Genomic DNA, 11,071 nt, shown 5'->3' on the forward strand with positions numbered 1-11,071 from the left:
CCTAAAGGTTTGCTTTTTATGTTTTGATGTTGAATTCACTTTTTTGATGACAATTTTTGGGTGTCTGCTTTTTTGTGTTGGGGGTACGGCTTATAGTCCGTGTGGCTTATATGCTAATGTTCACGGGTTTTTTTTTAAATGGTGGGTGCGGCTTATAGTCCGAAAAATACGGTACTTCATTTCATTGCACTTTTAGGCACTTTGTTAGATTAGATAGTATGATCAAAATATAATAAAACAACATGAAACWAGAAAAAAAGAAAGATACAGTATTTCAGATCAGTAATTCTGCTCAAATCTTTGAGAAACAACAATAACCATGACCTCACTTATCCAAATCGATGAAACTTTGTTTTACTATTAGTCTGTCTGATGAAGCTGCACATTTGGCCCTGATGTTGTGGTGATGATTATAATGATGATCGCAATAAAGATGAGGTGGGATGTGCTGCTAACCGCTCCCTAAGTGGCTTTAATGGACTGCTCACTCAACCTTTTAATGGCAGGATTTTTTTTTTGTGTTTGTGCCTGCAGATGTGTTTGAATTCATAGAGATCTTTGACCTTTTTGTCATTGATATAAGGAAGGCTGTGTGATGCTCTGCCCGAAAAAAAAGAAGCAACATTTACATCTCTAAATAGCAGACAGACCTGTAAATAAACACATTCTGTTGTGTATACCGTTAAACAAATACTTAGCCTAAATTCAAACATTTATTTTACTTAAATCTTAGAAAAGCCGAGCTAGCAGTTCTGGTATATTATTACATCAAGTACTGTGACGTAATAGTTCAGAAAWTGTYATAAAAAATAGAAAAACTATATTCAAATTTTCCGCACTCTTAAAGTACACAACAAAATGTATTTAAYGGCTAAAAAATTGGATTTTGCATGATATGCACCCTGTAAAAAATAAACACATTTGAACAAGCATTAAAACAGTTATGTCTGGATCAAAGCGTTAGGCCTTTAGAAATTTAAAGGAATGGATATCTACTGCCACCATATCAGAGTTTTAAACTAAAGGCTCTGTCACACTACAATGTTTGCACCTGCTTCGGATGTTTTCATCCATTAAATGGACGTTATTCGTCATAATCAGTCCCATAGAATGGCTTCAGATTGTCAGCTGGTTAATATGAGGCATAAAACCACTAAGGTTAATTTAAGAGAAAATGACATGACCTACGATAAAGTAGACCATTGTTGCAGGCCCAATGTAGGGCAATGGGCAGAGCGCCGGACCAGAGAGAGGGAGAGCCAGGACCAAGACCAGGCATGGACAGCCAGAAATCAGCAAGAAAACTGTGCCAGGCCCCCACCCCAGACAAAACATTTATCAAAATATGTTTTTCTTATTTAAACAGTCAATGTCATTGCTATATTAACCCACTAGGGGGCACAGATGGGACAGTCTGAATCCATTGTATGGGACTTATAACCGCCAATAATGTCCATTCTATGGGACTGATAACCTGCTAGAAGGCACAGTCGGGGCAGTATGAATCCATTGTATGGGGCAGATAACCRCCAATAACGTCCATTTAATGGACTGATAACATCAGAACTCGCTGACGTTTTAGACAACTTATGCCAACTTATAAAATTTTTAAAGATTTATATGTTGAGATAGAATTAGAAAAAAGAATGAACTAGAAGCCTTATATGAAATTATCATATCAAATTAATCAATGAATTATTATGTTCTAATTCATTTAACAACTGAGTTGGAACATCTTGTGGTTGTGGAAAAAATACTTTTCACAAGGATCCAATTTTCAGCCTCTATTAAGCAAGCGAACACAAAAACCGTCACGCTACCCCTCACAAGAGAATCATCTTCCTATAAATACAGAGGCCATTACACCGACCTGAATTCATAAAATGGAGCACTCCACTAATTCTAATTTTTAGTCAAACCCACAAATCACATATTAAACCTTTTTTTCCCACCACTTAAAATACATGATTTAGTTTCTAGGAAACTGCTCCCTAAATGAACTTGAGACCTCACAATCAGCTTGGTTAAATAGATTTATGTCCTCACAACATAACTTTGAAATGCACACACACGTACGCTCACTTAATGGTACCCACTCATCCAATCACATGTCTATAAAGAGCAATTTACCAGCAATCAGGCAGGTCACATAAAATCAGCTCAGAGTGTGTGTAGGCTTCAATCACATCAGTTACTCAGCCTGTGTGTTAAACCCGTTACATTTCCTCTGTGGCACTTATTTATTGACACAACTAAAACTAATGTTGTAACTGCATTTTAACTGGTTTAGTAATTGTTATGTTTTTAATTACTTTGTTATTAGCAAATTATATMTTCCACTCATCGTAGTGTACCTTTGTTTTACTGCTAAATCTCTGAGAGGAAAGGGGGCACATGCAAAATCCACTTCTTTAGCTGTTAAATACATTGTGTTGTGGACTTGGAGTCTCTAAAAGGCAGAAAAGTTTAATCTAGTCTCTCCTAGTGCTGCAAATATATTTTTATAGTCTGTTTGGGTCATATTTTTCAATCCATTCAGTTTTCTCTATTTTCTATGATGTTTTCTGAGCTATTACATCAAATTATCTGCAACGGCATTGCTAAATAAGGTCTGAACTTACTGACTACAATTTCCTTGTCTTCATTCTCTGGTTCTGGGTCAGACTCTGGCTCCAACAAATAAGGCTGGATGGGTAAGTTTTTTGATTGCTGACATTTTTTAATTAAAATGTAAATAAAATGTTGCTGCATGCTATAAAAATGCTAACCCTCTCTCTCAAATTGGAGTGGACCGGTCTGGAAGCATGAGGGGGTGGGCGAGACTTGAAGCCTCTAAAGGAACAGTAACAAAACTAGTTGCTTTGAGGCACACACCAGGAAAACAAAGCTTTATAGTTCCACTTTATAAAGACCCCAACTGAATGATTTAAATGTGAAAAGGAAGGATTTAAAAGCACGATACGTCTACTTTATGTTAACARACAATACAATTTTTGGTTCAATTTCTGTTAAAAAAAGTACACAAGTAGGGTTGAACCAAGGAGGTTCTATAGAACAGCTGTAGTGTACAGAAACCATGTGACCGTGTGATCGGCTGGTGAAGCTAACGGCTAACGCAAAATGGTCAAGAGTCTGGATTTCCCATTACTGYACATGTTGACAACTGAGCAGAAATAAAAGGACTGACGATGTAAAAATCATTAAAACTATTAATGATATTAACCCAATTATTATTAATATTTTACCGTTTATATAACCTATCTAATGTTTTAAATGTCAGAAAAGCTGTTTGTGTTGTGGATTTATTATCAGAAGATAAACTGGAAAACGTCTCATTTTACAACACAAGTCAGCAGATTTGATCTTATTTAGCTCAATGTGATCTATATATATGTACATATGTGTATATATATAAAATCTATACATATTTTTATATATATATATATATATATATATATAACAGTTTAAACTTAAAATAATCTTATAAAGTCGATGTAATCACTGTTATTTATTGAACTGCTTAGCAGGTATTAGCTTGTGGAGCACACATACAGAGTTTAGCACTGTTGAATCATGCTACAATTTAACACAAACTATTAAATAGTACTTTGTCCTCTGATTAATATTTAGACCTACAGAGTGTAAAATAATATTACTGTTAAGAACCTGGTCGTTCTTACCCGGGTCAATTGGGATTTTGGAGGAATTWGRAGGAGACACCTTAAAGAGTTAACAGAATTTATTAAAGATTACATGTAAAAACCCACCGAACAGATTTGCAAATCTGGGAGAGTGCTGGACCGATACTTCCCTTCGATCGACAAGCAGCATCTCGTCACATCACTGTAATTCTAAGCTTTTATAATCAAGTCCACTTATGTAATTTCTGAGAATCATACATCATCACAAGCTGCAGCCGAAATGTTGTCCTCCGGCTTTTTCATTGGTTCCATCCAACCTGCTTATTTGCACAGCCTTGAAATGGTAAGGAACCTGGACTTCGACCCTGTTCTTTAAACATGATTCTGGTCAGAGTGGCCCACACATTAAAAGTTACACAGTTTATTACCCAGATCAATTATATCAAATTTACTTATTTTATTAACATTAAACACATAATGAACTAATTATTACCAGACCACAAAAATATAATTAAAAGAGTTCCACATTCCTACATTACAAATGTGAGTATTTTTAGGTTTCTGTTAGAGGAACCTGACCTGTTAAGAAGATGTTAGCTAATAGAGAAGTTTCATCCTATAACCAGATAACTTTTTCTAACTGTTGACTGGTAAATATAAATATTCTTATTTTTTATGACAGTAAGAAGAAAGAATAAATACAGTATACTTTATTACTAGCTGAAGTCATCATTTTTCATCTAGCTAAAGTCTAAGTTACAGGTTGATTTCAGGTCTGGTTTAGATCATTGTTACTTATAAATTATATACATTTTCTGGTATAAACCTGCTGTTTTACATGATTGTTGAATGAAATTAACAATTATTAATTTATTGAAAAAACATGACAGATAATCTGTGAAACCGATCCAGTTCAGCTTGTTGTTTATCTATTAGTTTCTATGGAGGCTGTAAGCTGTTGCCCTTTTTGGACGCCATTTCTGCTCCTCCATGATGTCACAGATGCTACCAGTGGACAGTCTAGGCGGGGCTCAGTCTAGTGATCTTATTCAAGTCTATGGGTTGAACTTAAAGTATAAGTAACACAGCATTCATTTAAAATGAGCAGCAGAAACAAACATCAGTAGACGCTGTAAAACTACAGATTCTATATGTTTCTTCTTGTCTGATATTTATAACTGAGATGGTCAAAAATATCACCATCATCACTCAGAGCCAGCTGGAGACTCATTAGCAACAAACAGCAGCCTGAAATTCATTCAGAGAAGCTGCATATCCTCTTCCCCTCATTTAGCTACAGCGCAGGGAGAAGATGAAGACAATTAGCGTCAACGCAACCGCTTTTGGCTGCTTTCTAACACCTCTCATCCCCGCCCGTTCGGCATGAGCCACATAACGCACTCAGTCCATTTGTAAGAGYTCCAGCTCATTAAAAAACACTTTAACACGCTTTGATGGCTCTTTTGCCTGCTCATACACACAACACACACGCTCGTAAAAGAAAAAAAAACATCTCACCGAGCAATTGGCAAACACATTATCACACACATTTTACACTTCTACATGATACGAACACAATCCTTTGTTTTACCTTATTGTGCAACAAAGTATATCTAAAACACTCATATATTATAATTACCCTTTTCATGCCTTTGTTATGCACACTCTGTAATTAGGATATTGCCTTTTATGGCGAGAAGAGAACCAACAGTATRCCTCTGGGCTTCACCGCACAGACAGGAACTGCATCTGTTGGCACTTTTACGAGCCGCTTTAAGAGTCTAGGAGCAAAGTTTAAAAGATTAACTGCAGGAGAAAAGGCCAGGATTGTAATTTAAAAATAAATTGCCCAAACAAAGGGAAATAGAATGGAAAACCCTWAAAAATGCATTTTTATTAACTAAGAAATGGGATAATAGCATGGTTATTGTTCTCTAGAATTAATGATAAAGTGCACTAAATTCACACAAGAGCTAAAAGCTTCAAAACATCATTTTAGAAACAATTATCAAAGAAAAACTTGTTTTYCAGGTAAACTTGGTCTGATTCCTTACTATTTGTTAAAGTCTCCTCCAAAAATACTTGAGAAACATCTTTAAGTATCAGATATTATTTTTACTTATTTCTGACATAAAATGTACTTACAGTAAGTAGTAAAGGTGAAATGTTAGAATGTCCAAAATTACATTTATTGCGAACGGACCTCCCTAAAAAACATTTTTATAAAGGCCATAATATCTATAAATATTATATTAAAATGTTAAAAATGTATCATTTGGGATGCACTCGGCTTCTTGTTTTAGCTAAACGTGTTTCTCTACCACGATCATCTTCATACTCGGCTACATACATCTGCTACGTTCTGCTGCAGTGTGAAGTGATTTGTGTCAAACAGGTGTGATGGATTGTGTACAAACACAGGGTGTCAGAATGTATTTTTTATAATTCYCATCCAACTATAATTAAATTCACTTGATCTAGGAGGTACAACATATCTGGAGAGTTTTTATTTTTCAATTTTATAACAACAGCAAGCAGGACTGAAAATAAGCAAAACTGAAATTGGAGTAAGTGTTGAATTTACTCAACCAAGTCATGTCAACTAGTTCCACTAATCCTAGAAAAGTAAATATGAAGTAAATATACAAATATTGTTTAAAAGAAGATATGTACATTGCCTGAACTTTTATTTTCGTCAGCAGTTTTATGACTTGTACTTAAGTACTTTACTCATCAGTGAAATTTATTTTTACCCAAGTCATTTTCTGTTAAGGCATTTTTACTTTTACTTAGTTATTTTCTGTCAAATACTTTATAGACCCCCTTGGTGGTATAAGAGAAAACATAAAAAATGTAAAGTTTCTGCACGTTTAGGCAACAGAAATAAATCCTAACATGTTTTCCAGCTCTGCTTGGACTACAAATTTTCTAGCATTTTATATTCCAAATGKTGCAAATGATTTGCTCAAATAGGAACATGATAAAGACGTTTGTATTATTAATGCTTACACTGACTATTTTTGTTAGGGAATAATAAAACTCTAGTTTTATAATGCATGACTTAAATCAGACTGACAAACCTCAGCAGAACCCCCCTCCCTCCTCCTTTTCTTAAAGTGTGAATATGTGACATTTTGCAGACAGCGTTTTGAGTCTCTGCGAGGTGAAAAGGAGACTCCCCCTTTTTCTCTTCTAACAGGTTTTCTTTTTTTCTTTCCCTCCAGCAGTGAGGAGGATCTAACGTAGACATCCTGACCTGCTTCTCTGAGCTGCAGCTTTCCTTCACTTAGACACACACTTGTGAATGCAGCTCAGGCTTTCATCTATGCACACAATGTCAGCTTTTTTTTTTTTTTTTGCTTCATCATCAACACTGAATCTGAAAGTGTCAGGCGCACAGAAGGATGATGCAGGTCTGGTTTGTGTGTTTACGTGTAAATGGGAGTTCGGGTCTGTTTTTGTGTGGAAGTGTTGTGAGGGCTCAGCATGCTGCTGGATGACGAGGATCAGGACAGATGCTAACGTGAATGTGACCTTAGAAGACATATCACACCCTGCAGCTTCAAGAGTGCAGCTGCTGCRCTTGTTTACACCTGGTTTTGCCTGATGTGCATCAATCATCTGCTAACCAGCGTACACGAGGACAACAATAATGCTTCCTGATGGGTGACGGTGATGAACAAACACATAGCTCATTCAAAATAAAGATTATGGATGGATGGATTTAACTGGATTAAATGAGTTTGCTCTGCATAGTGACTTCAGATGTGTTTTTCATGATTTAGTGCTGCGCAAATAAAGTGAGTCAAACTGAATCACCTTTAAAAGGAGCCATGTCATGCTTTTAAATCGTTTTTCACACTTAAATCATTCAGTTGGGGTCTATATAAAGTGGGACTGCAATGCGTTTGTTTGTATCCCTCCTTATTGTAACTCCACAAGCCCCTCCTTCACCCCTTTTCTGAGGTGTGTCTCAGATCAACTCGTTTTGAGGCTGTCTCTTTAAATCCATAATAATTCAAAATTTGACCTGATAGTTCAGAAAATGTGATGGAAAATAGACAACTGAATGTGTTGAAACCGGGAGAGACTAAAATAAAGTTTTCTGCACTCCTCCAATAACACAACAAAATGCATTTAACAGCTAAAAATCTGGATTTTGCACACGTCTCCATTATACACAATCAGCATGGAAAAAAGTGACGACTAGGAAGCTTTCTAATATGAATGCATGGTGTAAAAGTATCAAAACCAGCTATGCACAATAAAATTTGAGCTGATGAACAGCATTAAACAGCTGAAATTAAATAGAATAGAATGCAATACAATATTTAACTTAAACTACAGAAAATATAATAATGATCATACAGTGTTTGACAGGAATCTTTGTTAAATGTCTTAATAGAAAAGTTTGCATACTTCAACTACATAGATAGACTTTGTATTTTGTGGTTCAAAACAGGCAAAAGTTTTAGAAACCTGGTTGACTGCTGCTCAACGTGGAGTAGCTGTCAACTTTCCTGAAAATGTTTTGGTGCCAAAAATGTGGAAAATGTGARCCCAGCCATGTTAATGTTTTTTTGTGACACATCAGACCACCTTATAAACAGATGCATTTCACCTTCAGTGGATGCTGAAAAATGTAATAAAATATATGTCAAACAAGGACGCTGGTTGATATTTTTCACACATACCACAACATGGACTGACAGCTTTGTCAGCTGTTAAAAAACAAACACAAAACCCTCCACTAGACAACTCATTGCGTGTAAGGAATAAAGTAAACATGAGGGATTATCAACTAGCAAATTATCCCATTAAAAAAAAGTAAAATATACAAAAAAATAGTCAAAAGTGCATAAAATAAGGTTCATAACACTGATGCCATGGTGTTAAATGGAAAGTTGTTGAGCTGTTGTCTGAGAACCTCAGCATAAATGTCATGTTAACAGTTGCTGTACAGTGATAAGACAATTAATACTTCAATTAAACAGCATTTTGAGCCTTTAGGCGCAGTTTAAATGTCAGGTTCTCACTTTTATGAAATTCCAAACAGAAGGAGCTGTTGTGCTACATGTGAATGTGAGTCGCCCCGCCGTCTCCCCTGAGGCAACAGAAATCCCACAAACCACCGCAAAGAGCTGCTCTGCGTGTGACAGCAGCAGAGTGATGCTAAAAAACAGCCAGATGCTGTTGGAATAAACGAGGTCTGGGAAATAAAACACGCTGTTTTTGCCCTTCACACACAAGAGGAATCTTTGAGTAAAAWCCCTCACGTAAAGCTATCTGCTTCTTCACCGATTGAGGGATTTAAATTGCTTYAAGGCTCATCAAATCTCATGCAATCTCACGGAATAAAACACTGTAATAAACAGATATTATCATTTAAATGTTAAAAAAAACCTAGTATATTAAACCAGTTTATTAAACAGTGGCAACATTTATTGACATACATCACAAAAAGCCTGGATAAGATAAATTTCCTACAAAAAGTCAACTTTAAGTACKTTTTAATCCTCTATTATGAGGCTAAGCACTCTTTAGCTCACCAGCAGAATAAACTTAATTTACCGAATCGTCAGCAATACAATAAGTAATAGAAAGGTCACAGACAGCATTTATGTCATTCAAGAATCATTATAATTTGCATTCGTACTAGACATTTTGCACAATGCCAACTCTAATCAAATAAAAAAAAAACGGCACTGTAAAAAGCACACAGCAGAATAATGGTCAATTTAAGTCCATTCAGAGCCTAAACTAAACCCACGGGGGCCTCCTTCGCAGTGCATTAAATAAGCAATTTGTAGCAAAAACGTCATTACGAGAATAGTCCTCTGCCAAACGATGTCGTTACAGTAACTACAGTCACTCTAGCGTAGCAGTGCTGATGAATACAGGAGCACGTGGGCTGACACATCACTCATTCATTGTGGTGAGAGTCCTTCATGCTCAGTTGCCTGATGCTACAAAGTTAATGCCTCAGAGACCATTATGGAGGAAGTACCTGGAGACAGTCTTACTATATAAAACACCAAAAACATCATTTACTTCTTGTTTTATCACTCAGAGTTTCACAAAGGAAATATAAAGAATGAGACCTAAGGTGGCGGCGGTTAGAGAATGTGTGCGTGTGAGGTGTTATCATGCAGTTCAGCAATCCCCACAGGCTTAAAGAAAATCTAAAACTTCAATATCACACTGTTTCATAATTAAAGTCAAGTGATTAATCCCAAAAAGATAACTAATTTCACATTTGATGCTTGCAATCGGAGTTGAGATAATCTCCACCAACAAGGTTTAGATCTGAAAAAGATCATTTATTAAAAACAAGGAAAATATTTTACAAGATGCGAGAGTGATGGTGGATTATTGAGATGATCCATTTTCTTTCCGTATGTTTTTCAGCACGTACGCCGTTCTGCAATTTTTGTGCTATKTCAACAATTTATGTGTATATAAAAAACCTTCCATTTATTTCTCATTAAAGGGGCAATATAATGTGTTTCTCAGGCATATATTTAAATTCTATACCATAATAAAGTAACTATGTCACCTTCAGTTGTTATTAAAATGTTTATACTGAATGACTTCTCATCATATGCATTTCTAAATGCCTTGAAATTGGTTTCTGTCTCTTTAAGAACCACCTTCCGCTTCTGTCCCACCCATTTCAGCACAGGGCCTGGTGGGTGTGTGTGTTCTGTGATGAGGAAGCCCGGCTTGGAGATACAGCCCAGAGGCGGAGCTTGTCCCAAAAGGCGGTTCTAGGCCCAACCAGTTGTTTTTGCTCTCCTGCCTGCTGCCTCAGGACACCACAGGATTTATCAAACATGCATGAATGAGTCAAAGCAAGACTCTGGGTGTGTTTTTGATGAGAGGATAACATTATAACATGATATAAAACTCAAACAAGTTGATTTTACATAATATTGCCTCTTTAAAAATAACAGCTGTCTTCAACATTCTCACAACTCTCCAGGATGTTTATAAATCTTTATTATACATTTTAAGTTTGATTCTGATTTTTTTAACTTCTCTGTACTAATTTCAGCTTACTTTAGCTGCTTTTTTGTTTTGCTAAGTTCAGCCTTTTTATGCATTTTTAAATATTCTTCTATTCTCAGTCATACTGCTAATCTCAATTATTTTATGCTTAGTTTCTTTTAGTTAATGTACTGTTTGTGCTTCTCCCAACTGCTTTGTTAATTCCAGGTGCTTCCTTCCTTTTTTATACTTTACAAGTTAAATTTTGTTTTATTACAGCTAAATTCACCATTTTTATGATCACTTTAGCTTCTTATATTCAGGAATGGTGTGCTTTTAGCTTCTTTTGTTACTTTCTTTTTCAGCTACATTTGTATGGAGGACCAAACCTATCATTATTGGAAATAAATGTATAAATATATAACTGGCGTATTAAAATAAAT

Source organism: Austrofundulus limnaeus, unplaced genomic scaffold (genome assembly GCF_001266775.1).
Source record: "Austrofundulus limnaeus strain Quisiro unplaced genomic scaffold, Austrofundulus_limnaeus-1.0 Scaffold561, whole genome shotgun sequence".
Classification (NCBI taxonomy): Eukaryota; Metazoa; Chordata; class Actinopteri; order Cyprinodontiformes; family Rivulidae; genus Austrofundulus; species Austrofundulus limnaeus.